The sequence below is a fragment of the Physcomitrium patens genome, chromosome 11 (genome assembly GCF_059467195.1).
Source record: "Physcomitrium patens ecotype Gransden chromosome 11, ASM5946719v1, whole genome shotgun sequence".
NCBI lineage: Eukaryota > Viridiplantae > Streptophyta > Bryopsida > Funariales > Funariaceae > Physcomitrium > Physcomitrium patens.
This window is the reverse complement of record NC_143420.1, coordinates 2,680,176-2,697,358: the sequence shown is the minus strand read 5'-3', so window position 1 is coordinate 2,697,358 and position 17,183 is coordinate 2,680,176.

Here is a 17,183-nt window from a genome sequence, read left to right as displayed (position 1 = left end):
GATTTAGGATTTGGTTTAGGATTTAGGGTTTGGTTTAGGAGTTGGTTGGGATTTGATTTAGGATTTGTTTAGGATTTGGTTAGACTTTGGTTTAGAATTTAGGATTTGATTTAGGGTTTAGGATTTTATTAGGATTTGTTTAGGATTTAAGATTTAATTAGTTTTGGCCTAAAGTTTGAATGAAGTCTAATAGGATTTTAACTAGGATTAAATTAAGATTGAATTGTGATGTATTTGAGATAAATTTGTGATCATTCTAATATTTCTTTAAGATTTCTTATTATTTCTTTGAAATTTCTTTGAGGTTTCTTTGAATTTGATTAAAGCTGTTTAGCATTGTTAGTATTCTATTAGAATTAGAATTTTTTTGTTGCCTATTAGCAAAGGATAGTCCTTGCCTCTCTCTCTACTTGTTTAATATAACGTGCTTTCTACGGCTACCAATGAAGCGTTATAAAGCACATCGAAGGATAATGACCAATTAAGGGATCTTAAGATAGGAAAGGTATTAAGTTTTTCTTTAAAGATATCAAATGCCTCTTGTCATTTTTTATCCCATTCAAACTTCATATCTTTTTGTATTAGTTTAGTTATAAGCATGGACAGTGTAGCATAATCTTGTATGACTTCCTAATACCATCCTATATGTCCTAACATCCTTTGTACTTCTTTTACCATGGAAGGAGGTTTTAAGTCTATAATAACTTTGATTTTTTTTGGATCGGGTTCTCTATCCTTTTTCGAGACCACATATCTTAATAGAACCTCCTTTTGAACTGTTAGGAATATTTTGTCAAGATTTAGTGCAATCCTAGCCTTTCGACAATGTTGAAGACTAGCTCGAACACATTCTAAATATTTTGTCTTATAAAATTGAGTGCTAAAGTCGTCAATGAACATTGTCATTGACTTATATAGAAGGTCAGAGAAGGCATAGGACATGGCCTTTTGAAATGCTGCTGGAGCATTACAAAGTCCAAAATACATCACTACATAAATAAAAGTACTTCATGGCATAGTGAAAGCAATTTTGTGAGAATACTCTTGAGTTATGGGTATTTGATTATATCCCAAATATACATCCATAAATCTAAAAAGTTTAAGACTTGCCACTTTTTTTAAAGTATTATTAATAAAAGAAAGAAAGAAATGATCTTTTTGAGTGCACTTGTTAAGTTTCCTATAATCTATGCACTCTCAAAGTTTTCTATTCTTTTTTTTGACTAAAACCATACGTATAATCCAATCCGTAATTTTCACAGGTTGAATAAAACCTACTTGGAGGAGTTTTTTTAATTCTACCTTGATAATTAATTCTAAATTGGGATTTATTCTTCTTTCTTTTTATGTCATAAGAATTGAATTAGAGAGAAGAGGGATTCTATATTGGGCTATTTTTAGAGGTATGTCCTTAAGATCTTTATAAGACTATGCAAATACATCCCTATACTCTATAATTAACAACTTGTAACATATCAATTCATCTTTTGTCAATTGAATCCCTACTTTGATGAGTTTTCGATCCTCCTTCTTCAAAGATACATCTATTAATTTCTAATCAAGGTTGTGCACATGAGTTTATTCTATAGGGCCTTTATACCAATTATTTGGAATTTGTGGATAAATAACTATGTTATTTCCAATTGTAAGACCACTAGAAGTTCATTTAAATTATAAAAGTGGATTAAGGATGTCTTCCTCTATTAACTCATCAAGCTCGTGAACTTGAGTGCTATCAAAGTTAAATCCAAAGACATCTTTAAAATTGATGTCATCTACCAAAGTTGCTTAATCCACTTCTACTTCATTGTTTTGCGAAGTGGCAAAACTATCTATAAAGTTAACACTTACAACTTCATCTCCACTTGAAGTAAGATGAATTTTCAACCATTGGGTGAATTTTCTATCATCTTTCCAATTGTATAGTCCTAGGCCCATACAACTTAATGGAGTAGTTTAGATTACACTAGAATAAGCCAATTCCTTTCCTCCTAAATTTGTAAATCTTATTTTTTTTCTTTTAATTCATTTTGTGGTTGTGGTTTAGAATCTCATCTTCTAAAGAGTGAGATGAATTTTTTTCCAAAAATAATCCTTAGGATTGAATGAAGTTTTTTGTGAGGTTTTCTGATGGACCATAATTAATATGGATTTTTTTACCACCCCAATCAATCTTGGCACTTGTTGCCCTTAATCATGGTCTACTTAGAAGCAGTGGATATGAATTTTTGCTAGGATACATGTGTATAACATGAAATGTGAGGGAATACTCTTCACCCCATGTTGTCATCTTACAACCACTAATTTGCTCCAAAGAAGTGTCTTAGCTTTAATTAGCCATATTAATCACATAAGAAGAGGATCTAATGATACTAAGTCCTAATTTTTCCATAGTTCTTATTAGCATAATATTTAATCTACTAGCTCCATCTACAATCATAAAAGGTATGATTTTATCTACTATAAATACTTCTAACTGAATTGCCTTTATTTCTTGTGCCACTTGAATTGCTCTAACATGGACTTGAACTTTTTCCTTAGATCTTTGGTATCTCTTAATAGGCAAATCTTTTTTAAAGACTTTTTTCATTATTGGAAAAACCTTCAATAATTGAGCAATAGTTATGTCAACATTGATTTTGTTCAAGTCTTTTTATAAGTCATAAGACTCCCTTTGATTATTTTTTTTTTTTGAGGGAATGAGATACCACCTTCTAATTTACGAATCCTAAGACCTTCTCATTTTTCTATAGAAGAAAATTCTTCTACAAGGATTTTTTTTTCCTATCTTAGTTTTTTGAGTGGTGGTAGATTCTAAATTATGGGATATTTTTCCTACTTACTTCACATTATCCATTGCCTCTCTTATAACTTTGTTTAAATCAAAAAAATAAGGAGAGTCTTCAGAATTGTTCTCACTATCTATTGAGATAGAAAGAGGAGGACCCATATATCTAGACCTTGTTATGACTGCCAAGGCTAGCATATTAAAAAGTTCTTTATCCTTACAAGGTACTCCTTCATGAGAGATGTAATGTGTGTGAGAAGATGACGATTGGTCTCTAAGAGGTTGAAAACCTTGTTCTTCAGTTGGTATTTCCAAATATCTTACATCTTGTGGATTTCTTCCCTCGTTTCATTAAGCATTTTGAAGTCGATCTATGTTTAATGAAATAAATCTTCTCTATATATTTGAACATGACAAGAGATGTTGGGTTTGATGATTATTATTATAATCATAGAATAGGTTAAGAGGTCTTAAAATATTGTCTAAATTTGGATTTTTTACCTCCTTTAATTGATCTTGAGCTTGCTATTGATAATTTTCTTGTGAACATTTTAAAAGAATCATCATGTCAAGTTGCTTATATACATTTTTAAGATGGTTTCTTCTATAATTTCCACATACTATCCTATTTTTTATCCAAAAACTTTCTAGATGTCTTTTCTCGTAAAAGTGGTACACTTCTTGTTGTTGTTGTTGCAAGTTCTTAAAGCCATGGTTGAAATTTTCTCGATGTTGGCACTAGAAATTTGAACCTACTATACCTTAGTTTCTATGAGGTGGAGTATATAATTGTAGCCCTCTTTGATTTTGTTGGTGATTTTGTTGGTTTGAACAAAATTGACTTGTATGCCTTGATTAATCGCACTAAGTGCACCAAAGTCCTAAGGTGTGTCTATCAGATTCTATAGGAGATAGGACTTAGTTTGGATTTTGACTATTAATTTAAAGAGTCATCTGTTCTTGCATAACCTTCATTTATTGAGAAAGTTTATTTTAGAATCTTTATTGGCTTTCAAAGACTTCATTCTTAAAGTCTTGCTTCTATCTATTCTTATCTTTTGGATATGTCAATTCAGAAAGGTTGGGAGGCAATGTAACTTCTAAAGTTGTTAGTTAGTGGTGTATAGTTGGAAATTGAGTTTCCTTAGTCCCATATAAATGCCCTTGGAAATTTCCTATATTTTGAGCATGTATTGAAATGAAGTTAGATATTCTATAATCTTCCTTCTTTCACATTTGCTCTTACTACTTATCAATATTTTCAATCACTCAAGCTAATTTTTTGGCCTCTTCCAAATTATTTGGTCTTCCCTTGAAGATCTCTCGAATTGTTCCCTCACTATTAAATCCTTGAATAAAGAAATGAGTGAGGGTATCATCCATGAGAAGGATTCCAATGGATTTGGTTATTACAAGCTAAAATTGCCAAATATATTTAGTGATTTCTTCCCTCTTTTCTTGCCTCAAAGAAGAAAGGACTATAAAGGTGTTGCTTTGCCCTACTTCTAGCCTAAACTTTTCTAAGAATGCTCTCATAAGCATGTCTTAGTTCTGAAAGGTTTGAGAGAGATGGTTTCTATACCATTCATAAGCTCCATCCTTTAGGATACTTGAAAACTACACAAGATAATAACTTGGTGTCATATAGCATGATTTGCTATCTAGGAATATATTGGATATCTTGCTGTAGAGAGTTTAGCTTAAACCTTTATATGAATCTTATCTTAGCTTCTAAAACTCTTTTATTTTGCATAAAACTCAAAATATAACAAAATCTCTTCAAAACATATTTTTCCCACAAAGGGTTTCTATTCTCAAACTTTAGAAATTCATAACTCTTGTTCTAACCATTCAATTTATTAAAAATTTATAAGATAGTTAGAATTTATCCATAAATTTTACCAAAAAAAAAATCAACTACAAATTCACCCTCAATCTTTTGGCATCTAAGAGACCCTAGCAAACACTCTAAACCTTAATTTACAAGCACCTGAGAACTATTTTCTTAATATCTCAAGAATCCAATATTCAAATATCATCAAACTTTCGTATAAATTTTACTAATATAAATATACACATTTCCTAAAATTTTGAGCCAAAATTTTATCAAATTGCTCAAGATATAGCTCAAGATACAACCACTAGTAAATCGGGTTACTTATTACCCTTAGATTGCATGCGCTCACTTCAAAATCCAATAACTCCTTCACTTCAACTTAAAATCTAATAAGCAATATGTAAAAAGTGTAGCTAAAAAAGTGCTCTCTCTAGTCGCAGTCACTGATTCTCAATTGCCATCTCTACTCGTGTGTTATGCCAAAACGAGTGATAATAGCTCTCAAATCAACACCTTAACTTTGAGAGCCTATATCTCCTTCATATAAACTCCAAACCATACAAAATTTACACCAAAACCATAGCCAAAAATCTAAACTTGCTGATCTTAGCCTTCAAAGCTCCAATGGCCCCGAAAAACTAACCCTAATCCCTAATATGGCCTCAGGCAGCCTCCTCAAAGCCTATTGGTCATGACTTTTGACCAATACGAATGGAGATTTTCATCATCCATCTCCATTCATCTATATTGGTGACCTAATTACTCCCTTTGCTACCAAAATCCTTCTTCAATCCTTTTTCTTATAAGATTTATATAATTTATATTCTAAACACCAAATAAAAGAACCAAAATAAGTTTTCAAATGTCACCAATGTCTAATAAAGGTGACTCTAAATATTTAGAAGTTATTATCAACCAAAACCAATCTTAAAATCCACTATCAAAAAGGAAATTAAAATTATACAAATTTTATAGTAATCTTTTTAAACAACCTCTTCTCAAGTTAATAATCAAATTATATTCTTCAACCAACTAAAATCTATTAACATGGCTCTCACGACGTTACTTAATAAATTATATATTAAGTACATAATTACATTATTTTCATATGGTAGCCGAACCCCAACATGATATCTACCTCCTCTAAACCTATGCATGCTTCGATATGTACCAAGAAGAACCAAAGTTGTGGTCGGCGTTCTATTACTTCCTTAATATTGTCTTCTTCAAAATCTAATTCTTCTTCTTCATACCTAGATAGATCAAACTCTTCTTCAACATCTTCAAAGAGTAGTTCTTGATCTAGTTGTTGAAAAGTTTTATACGTTTTTCTGCAATCTGAATTTTGAATCTTGTTCCATTTAATTCTTTTAATACATGTGTAGCATTATCCAAAACATGTACAACTACATAAGATCCAAACCAATACTTAGGAAACTTTTTAAGAGTACTATGTTAGTTATCTAAGCTGTTGTCATATGCTAAAACCCAATCACCTTCTTGAATATCTTTTGGACTCAACTTGTGTCGCTTAGCAAATCTATCTTTACTCTTCAAGCGCGACTCCCTCAGCCTTATAATTACTTTTTCTACATCTTGAGGTCTTCTCTCTAATTGATAAATTCGAAGTACAAGAAGTTCTTCTTTAGATATATTGTCTTGCCAAGGTAAGATACTCCAAGTAGGTATTTTCTCTTTAATTGGTATAATGGACTTCTGTCCTTGTATTAACTCTGTTTGCATATATCCTGACACTGAACTGTGAGTAGTATGATCAGTCCAAAGAGCAAATTGTAACAACCTTGGCCATTCTCTTGCTCTTCCTTTGTAAGCTTTAACAATGGTCCTTACAATAGGAATATGAACTTGCTCACTCTTAGCATTACCTTTCGGATTATAAGATGTAGTAAGTGCTAGCTTGACTCCACATCTCTCAAAGAATTATCTAGCATTATGTGCATCCAATTCTCTAAAATCAGGAGTAATTTTTCTAATACATCTATATCTACAAATCACATCTTCCAGTAAAAATCTACAAACTCCTTTAGTGGATTTTGTTCGTAGAGCTCTTTCTTCTACTTGGTTAGATAAATCTTCTCATGCCAGAGCCAAGTACTGTATTTGCCATATTTCTATAGGTATAGTAACTAGGTCTACAATCTATTTATAATGTATTGCAAGTAGATATGTAGGTTGCAATCCATCGCTATGTTGAATCTTCGAGTATATCTGACAAGTCTGGCATGATTCTACAAACTCCACCACATCTCTATATATGTTACACTATTGGAAAAAAGAGACTTTGCCTTAAGAAAGCATTGGACTTTTGGCTGATACTAAATTCTCAATTAATCATAAGATGAAAAATACTCCAAGATTATTTATAATTTTATTTTTATTCCTTTCTATGATATTAAACATAGTAGCAATAAACATCAAATGCCAAGCTTCTAGTAATAGTAAAAGTTGTAGCAATAAATAATAATTACTAGACCTTTAATAATAATAAAAATTATAGCAATAAATAAAAATTACCAGACCTCCAGTAATAATAAAAGTTGTAGCAGTAAATAATAATTATCGAGCCTCTAGTAATAGTAAAAATTATAGCAATAAATAATAATTACTAAACCTCTAATAATAGTAAAAGTTATAGCAATAAATAATAATTACTAGACCTCCAATAATAGTAAAATTTGTAGCAATAAATAATAATTACTAGACCTCCAATAATAGTAAAATCAATCAATAATTTTTAAATCTTTCATAATTTCCAAAATCCTTTTTGTGGTAGTATAATCCTTGTAATACCAAAATTCCTTCAATACCGAATCTCTTCGATGCACTGAAATTTAAAATTTGATAATTATCAATCCAACCATTACATTGAGCTCAAATTATCTGAGAAGTAAGGCAGTATACTTAACTCTTTTATATCCAATTTTCAACTATCGATTCATTACAAAACTCTAGATAACACAATTTCAGTAGCACGGCCTTTACATGTTGACTTACAAACACCTAAATACTGATTTTGCAATTTCTTACAAATCCAATACTTAAATGACATGAATTTTTTTTGTGTAGCTTCTCAATATTATAATTACAACTTTGGAAAATTTGAGCCAAAATTAATTAAAAAATTCTCAAAAAAAATGGCTCAAAACATAACCATCAACAATTTTGTTCACTTACTTCCTTAATTTGCAAGCTCTGAGTTCGACTAGCCATTTCTTTCTCACTTCAGATCTATTTTTATCAAATCATATACAATAATTGAAGCCCTTTAAGTCAACTTTCCAACTCCACTTTTTGATTTTTAAATGCCTTTCTATAACTCTTTGTATGCTTGAAAGAGTGATAGTAGGTACAAATTTCACATCCAGACTTTAAACAGCCATAACTCTCTTATTGTAGACTCAAAATTAATAATCCCTTCACAAAAATTGTATTCTTTCAAACCAGCTTTCCAACGACACCTTTCGTTTTCTAAAACTCCTTCTACAACTTTCTGTATGCTTAAAAGAGTGATAGTCGATAAACAATTCACATCCTAACTTCAAACAACCTTAACTTCTTCATACAAAACTCAAATAACAAACTTTATACACCAAAATTATAGCCCAAAACACAAGATTTTTGAATCTCTCCTCTAAACCCTCGAATTCCCTATGAAGAAGTAGCCTCTGCTTCAGTTATCTCTTAGACAGTCCATTGAAGCTTATTGGTCATGACCTATAGCCAATGAGAGTGAAGATCCTCTTGTCCTTGCCTTATCTATCCACGTAGATGGCCTAAGGCCACAATACTATAATATCAATATTCATATCTTTCTACATCTTTCATATTAAATAACCCTAATACTTCTACTTTTACTTATAAAATTTATACAAGTTATTTAAGATTTCTATAAACTATGAAATTCTATAGAAAATAATTCATTATTTTCTAAGGTCATTATTAAATAATATCAATATAATAACCATTATTTTTATACTATGAATAAATTACAATACAACAATGCCACCAATATTTTTTTTTGAGCTTGTTAAAGGTGGTATAAATATCTCTATGTCCAATCCACAAACTATCATAGAATTCATGGATTAATTGTTCTTGCATCTCTTTCTTACAAACTACTCTCTGTAGCATTCTACTATCTCATTTGCATCGCTTCCATAGGTAACCACCTTGTAAGAGGTAGTTGTAAGCCTTCCATCTAATCTGTTTGAAATGAGTATCACTCCATCTTAATTGTCTTGATAATGTGCTTAAATAGTGTCCAATATCAATCCATTCTTCTTCATATAATTCTTTTGTAAATGGTCTTGGATATTCATCCTCTCCTTGTTGTATCCTAGAATTGCTGTGGATAATTTCTTTGTTATTCACTTAATACTTTAGCTCCAAATCTAATAGCAAACTTGTTATCTTCTTCATCATTTTTTCCTAAAGTCCAACCAACAGTTATTGGACTAGTATCGATTGTAAGTATCACAAATTTGCCATCTTCATAACTTATCCTTCATAATATAGGTAGGGAAGATAATAATTGCTTTAGCTTTTGAATTTTTTCTGTGTGCTTCTTCTCCCATTTAAATCTCTACCCTTTTTCTAACTTACAATAAAGAGGATCAACTTCATGTGTATAATGAGGAATTGATACATAATAAAATATACAAGCTCCTAAAATCCTCCATACCTCTATTTGTGAGCTACAAATATCTTTCATCCATTATATGACATCCACCTTATTAGAATCAGGTTTGCAACCAAACCACCTACGTAAATGTCTCACAATAACAACTCTTCAAACTCCAAAGGTAGATTTAGCTCCTAATAGTGTCAAATGAACCTCTTCAAGTCGAGATAAATTTTTTTCATAGTGTGAAATATAATTAGATACAAATTTATGGCACCTCTTTTGATCCATTGTTTCATTTTTTTCTTCTTCCACACACCTTTTTATTGAAATATCACCCAAGAAGGGCATAGTCTTTTTTGGAATGAAATCACAAAGAACCTTATTCATCCCATTCATCATGTAAGCTACTGAGTTTGTTGCTCCTTGTAGCAATGTACACATCCTAACCAATCCTAAAGGTGTCCTCAAAGTAGTGATATCTTTACTTCTTTCAGCTAGTTGAAATTGATCATATCTAGAATAGAGATATCCAATAGAGTAAATAGCTCTACTAACAAATGCCTTAGCAAATTCTCCAATAATTGGTCCAACCCGGTATTTCTAATGGTCACTTGATTCACTGGTTGCATATCTTGAATGAACCATAGTGTTCCATTTTTCTTTGGTACTGTAAACCAACGACTAAAATATAGTACAAATGATGGTTCTAGGATCTTCATTTACATCTTTTCTTTTAAAATCTCTATAACTTTAGGTAGATGCCCTTTAGGTACTGAAATTGGTCTTAAATCCCAAAAAACATGTGGAACTGCAAATATAATCATTGGTGCCACAACACTTAGATTGACACACATAATTTCTAAGGATTCAAAAGCAAAAGCCTTTCTATGCATACTTAATATATTTCTAAATTCTATTTCTTCAACAGGTAAAAGAAAATTTATAGATCCTACTTTCAATTCATTGAGTGTGTTCTTGATAAACTTGTGGCGAATTTCTTTAGGATCCTATAAGCCCTTCTCCTTCAAAGCTTGTTGAATTTGATCATTAGAATCACTAGGTAATGGTATAGCTACAAGTTTTATTTTCCTCTCCACAGGTTTATACCTAGTTTTAACTTTGACTTCATAATCTTGAAATGCTTGTATACTTGAGTAGAGCTCTCTTGATTGTACTTGCACCACTTGATCTTCATTTTCTTATTCAACTTCTAAAAGTTCTTCCATAAAATCTTTTAAACCACTCTCCATATATACACCTACTATCTTATCATCTATATCAAGCACACCTACTCTTTTTAGGTCTTTTTCAGATTTTTGTATAACTTTTTTCTTCCACTTTGATAGATCATTAAATTGTGTATAGATAGCAAATCCATTCTTAGATAATTCTACAACACTTGTACAAAAGGTACTTTTTTTTTTCATACGAGAGTACCTTCATTGATGTACCACTATATTCCTGCTTTATAGTGGTACCATGTAAAAATTTGTAAACTCTTCACTAACCCTTGGTAATAAATCACTTAGTAAATAATCCTGATTGTGCTTATGGTTTGTAGGTACTATTAGAAATTACACTGCTCTTTTTCTATCTTGACTTCTCATACAGGCACATGCTGATCCATCATCGAAAATCTTCGTCTCCATCCTCACAGCCATAATATATGGTTGACCAAGAATCACTAGGTATGAAGTAGTATCTTGAACAAAATAAAATTGTGTTGTGGTCACATCTCCAATTTTTATCTTTACATTTGGGCAAGCACCATAAAGATCTCCATGTATATTATTTGCTGCCAAAATCACTCAACCATGGTTAATATCAATGGACCACCTTCTACATTTGTAGACTTCTTTTGACATAATATTAATTTCAAATCTATTGCCAATAAGAATAATTATTGGTTCTACTAAGTCTTTCATTTCTACTAAAGTCTCTGTAGTGGCTCTAGCCCAATATCCCTTAATATAGTGTCCAAGGCCCTTGTCAATATCCTTGTATTTATCCAAATCAAATTGTACCTTTTTATTGGTACAAAATTTTGCCAATTTATGTTCTTCTTTTTTAGTCAAGATTGTATCTAAAGCATTAGATATATCAAATTTTCTTGTCAATTACCTCTTTCACTTAATGGTGTCAATGATGACATCATGAAACTCAATTTTGGCATTTAATACTATTTTTTGGCATTTAATACTCTTTCTTCCAACACTCAATTTTGGCATTTAATACTCTTTCTTCCAACACTCCTTTCAAATTTGTGGCTACCTCAATATGTGATTGTAGCTTATAAGTAATATGCTTACTCTATCCTTTGTCTTTATCAACCTCTATCCTTTCTTTCCATTTTTTTTTAGGCAGTGGTGCATTTTCAGGGTGCAATGTCGATGGCCGAGCCCTTGATGGTCTATTAGCTTATAGTATAAGTATTTCTTTATTTAGTATTATTTTTATATGCCTTTGAGATCTCTTCTTATTGGTTGGCTCTTCAAAATTTTTTTCTATTTCATTTCTTTCTCTTTTTACCTCTATTAGAGCTTCATGTTAGGATTTTACCAAATAAGCATGTACAGACATAGTATCTAAAGGTCATCCTATCTTGTGGCATTTCTAATTATTGTGGCTGTATTAAGTAATTCTTGTCTTGTTATTTTTTTCTTTATTCATGCTGATAATAGCATGATTCTATAGATCCCTTGTATTTACATGCTTGTCAAAAATATCCTCCTTCTTCTTTATAGCCTCAATGCCATAAATAATAGCCTCACTTGATGCCATAGCTTGTTGTGATAAATGCTCTTCCAAAACCTTCTTCATCCCTCCTTTTCCAAAATTGGTTTTGAGAAACTCACATCTATCTCGCAACGCAATTTTTCCATCTTTCCATAAAATTACTAACTATCACAAAATATTAGTAGAATCTCTACATTCCTTGTGAGAATGCTCAATACTATCACACCAAATACATCTTTGTATATATCCTTATTTTGATGCAGGTTTGATCTCAAGTAATCATTTTTTTTCCTTTAGCTTTGCCAATTTGATTTGTAAGTCTTTCATTCCTTTTACTAACTCATCAATCGCATCTTTCTATGGTGTAACTATAGACATAGGAATTGGAATAGTACTTACTAGTATAGCAAGTTGTGGCAGTTGTCTACAAGGTATTGTAGTTGATGGAGGTCTAGTCTCTTGCCTTACTACCACCTTACCCCTTCGGTACTCTCTTTTAGCAAGTATTTCCACAACTTCAAAGACTTTCTTTTAATCAATAGTATGTCCATTGTCCTCTCTATTATCTTTCAATAGTAATTCCAAATTTCTTTGTAAATCATTGCTAGTTAATTGAAGAAATAACTCTATCTTATCATTTTCAAGTGTAAGCTTTTCTACTCAAGACAATTGAAGAAATTGTCTTTCAAATTCTCAGAATAACTCTATTGCAACCAATTCCTTGTTGGATTTATTAACCCATTTCATAAACAATTTTCTTGTCATCCTTTCTGTATCTTCCAAAGAATACTCTTCTTTTAGCTGAAGGATAAAATCCTCCTATTTCTCTCCATGAGTTTGAAGAATCCCTCTTATATGCTCACAAAGCTCTAGTACAACTGCAAGCTCAAATGTTAGGATCATATCTTTCTTCGACACTTTATTGAGCTCCATCTTCTAAGAATAATACTTAAGATACTTAGAAATATTTCTTCCATCAAATTGATCTAATAAACCAATAATAGATTACAAGGCTTCAATAGCCATTACTTACTTGTGTTCCACTACTTATTGTTGTTGCATAAAAAACATAAATACTTGAAAAATTTGAATTGTAGTAGGATCAAATTGCAATGAAGATATCCTAGTGCAATCCCTACTACCACTCTCTTACCCTCCTTCTATATTAGAAAGCCAAAATATTTCTTCAAAACTCTCTACTCTAGAAATTTTCACATCGGATTCACCAAGTTTGTCGTATAGCGTGATTTGCTATTTAGAAATACATTGGATATCTTATTGTAGATAGTTTAGCTTAAATCTTTATATGAATCTTTTTTTAGCTTCCAAAACTCCTTTATTTTGTATAAAACTTAAAATATAACAAAATCCCTTCAAAACATATTTTTCCCACGAATGAATTTTTTTTCTTGAACTTTAGAAATTCATAACTCTTGATCTAACTGTTTAATTTGTCTAACATTTAAAAGATAGTTAGAATTCACTCTTAGCTTTTACCAAAAAAAAACCAACTATAAATTCACTTCCAAACTTTTAGTATCTAAGAAACCCTAGTAGACGCTCTAAACCCTAATTTACAAGTACCTGAGTACTATTTTCTTAATATCTCAAGAATTCAATACTCAAATGTCATCAAACTTTCATAAAAATTTTACTAATATGAATATACATATTCTCTAAAATTTTGAGCCAAAACCTTGTCAAATTGCTCAAGATATAGCTCAAGTCACAATGACTAGTAAATTGGGTCATTACTACCCTTAGATTGCATGTGCTAACTTCAAAATCCAATAACTCCTTTACTTCAACTTGGAATTCAGCAAGTGATATGCAAAAAGTATAGCTGTAAAAGTAGTCTCTTTAGTCGCAGTCATTGATCCTCAATTGCCATCTGTACTCGTGTGTTATGCCAAAACGAGTGATAGTAGCTCCCAAATCAACACCTTAACTTTGAGAGCCTATATCTCCTTCATATAAACTCCAAACCATACAAAATTTGCACCAAAACCATAGCCAAAAACCTAAACTTGCTGACCCTAGCCTTCAGAGCTCCAATGGCCCGAAAAGCTAATCCTAATCCCTAATATGGCCTCGGGCAGCCTCCTCAAAGCCTATTGGTCATGATTTTTGACCAATACGAATGGAGATTTTCATCATCTATCTCCATTCATCTATATTGGTGCCCTAATTACTCCCTTTTCTACCAAAATCCTTCTTCAATCCCTTTTCTTCTAAGATTTATATAATTTATACTCTAAACACCAAATAAAAGAATCAAAATAAGTTTTCAAATGTCACCAATGTCTAAGAATGATGACTCTAATTATTTAGAAGTTATTATCAACCAAAACCAATCTTAAAACCCACTATCAAAAAAGAAATTAAAATTATATAAATTTTATAGTAATCTTTTTAAACAACCTCTTTTCAAGTTAATAATAAAATTATATTCTACAACCAACTAAAATCTATTAACATGGCTCTCACCATGTTACTTAGTAAATTATATATTAAGTAAATAATTATATTATTTTCATATGGTAGCCAAACCACAATACAACATGGGATTGGTTATTAAACATGTCATAAGAAGTTCTATGAATCTTTCCACGTATACCAATAGATCATCGTCTCTAGTCCCTTTAAATATAGAGAGATTATAGGACATAGGAGGTACTTGCAATCCCTCTGGAATTACAATGAGCAAACCTCTTCGCTGAACCAAAAGGTTTATGGGTATAGAATTTGGAAAGGCTTCTCTTCCGTAATCCATTGAAGAAAAACTAGGTCTTGACTCTTTTCCTTCTTGATTTATTCTCAGGAAAAAATTAAGAGATCTATGATTCAACCTTTTTTCTCCTACCACTTGGTTAGGATTTAATTCCAATGGATTCATTACAAATATGTCTTGTGATGTTATAGGTAAATCTTCTTTTTCTAATTTTTGGACCTCAATTCTTCTAAATTGTGGTGTAGATTTTTGAATAGCCTTCTCCAGATTTTCAATGGATGGGACTATTTTAGGTTGTCTAGATTTAGTGGAATGATACATCTAACATGATTATTGATATAAAATTTACTTAGACTCATAATTTAAACATACTTATCTCTACAAAATCCAATTAAAATATTTTGGCTCTTCTATCTGCAATCCACTTATAGTACCTTCCGACATAGAAGGGAAAGAAAAGAAAAACAACTAAAGGAGGAATGCTTGCTTAAGTATCACCCTAAGTAGGACTATTTATAATTTTAATTATTATACAAAATTACTGTTGTGTAAGAGTGACCTTAAGCAATCTTAGTTGTGAAAAAGAATTCTATACAAGGATGGCAAGGAGCCCAAGTTTTTTTTTTTTTTTTTTTTTTTTTTTTACAATAAGATAGTTAACGAATTATCTACTATAATAGTTAACAACAAAGTTTACATTAAAAAAATAATTCCTTGCAAATAATTCATACCACATTGAAGAAGAACTCACCTAGTTACATCTCTAGCAAACTTATCACTTGTTAACAAACTTCTAGATTATGTGACTTCTTTCTTAGCCAATCTCGACTAAACATTTTAAGTAAGGATTTAAGGTTTAAAGATAATGGATTAAAAGTTCTATCTATCTTCTCCCATCTATATCTACAAGAGAGATTAGAAACTTACTTCTCTTGTGTCTTCCTCTTAGATTCTACCCTCCAATTCTTAGCTCCTGCTTCTTGTATTCAAGTAATTTTTTAAAATTTCAAAGAAAGCATAATTGACAAAGTTTAAGGACTTACTTGGTTGTAAGCTATTAATATTTTTCTCCTTTCTTCTTATGCTCCTTTTCCTCAAACCATAATCTGTGTTAGCAAAATAAATTTGAAACTAAATAAATTTTGTTAAAAATATACTCATCTTGGATTATAATTTGAACTTATTGGTTTTTTTTTTTTTTTTTTTTTTTTTTTTACTTGTTCTAAACTCCTTCTATCTAATCCTTCTACCTATTTCTTCTTTTTGAATCTTTTTTTCTTTTGTTGATATAGAATTTTTTTGAATTCTACTTAAACTCTTTCTACATTATTCCTATGAATAGAAGGGATATGAGGGGTGGAGGGAGTGATTAAATCTCCCTACTACTAGAGAAAGGTCCTCCATTGGAAATTTACAAAGATGCAAAGAGATGGTACAAGAGGTGGAGGGAGTGATTAAATCTCCCTATCACTAGAGAAAGGCCCTAAACTAGAAAATTTATAAAAAGAGGGAGTGATGAAATTTTGAAGACGACCTCCGCCTTTGATGCTTAGGAAGTGACAAGCAATCCTAAGAAAACCACCACATAATGCTAATACTAATACTAAACTAATCCAATATTATTTAAGGTTAGGAATAATAATTTTGCATAAAAAATAGTTTAATTAATAATTAAAAACATCCTAGACTTAAGTCAATATATAAAACTTATAATGCATCTAATAAAAAAGAAAAATAATATCAATAAATAACAATAAGAGTAAAAATTGAAAAAAAAATTAAGATAAAAGGCAAGTAAATATAAAAATAAAGAAAAAAAATGAAATAAAATAAGGTAAAATAAAATAAAAGAAAAAATAAGAATAAAAATAAAAATATATTTTTTTACTTTATTAATAAAAATTAAAATAAATTGATATTTTAAATTTTACTTTAATTTTTTTACTTTAATTTTTACTTATTCTAAATAATTAAAATATCAATTTATTTTAATTTTTATTAATAAAATAATTTATTTATTTTAATAATTATATTATTATTTATTATTAGTATTTTATTATATTTTATTTATTTTATTTAATATTCTTATTTATTTATTTATTTATATTTATTTTATATTTTTATTTATTTTTATTATTATTATTTATAGTTGAGAGAAAATATAAAACACAAAATTTAAAAGCATAACATAAAATCAACAATGTAAATGATTGAAGAGGTAGAAATCACTAACCTCAATTGTATTTGCTCAAGGCAGCAACCTCTCTCTCCTCCAGAAGTCGCTACAAATTCAATTTTGATTCAAAAGCATTGAATTTTGCACCACTACAACTCCAAATTTTAAGTCCTTGTACCTAGAAATTTTCACTGTAAAATAATTACCCGGCACTAAGAAATGCCTTGTATAAGACAGGATACATGAAACTGCTAAGGCAGTGAATCCTCT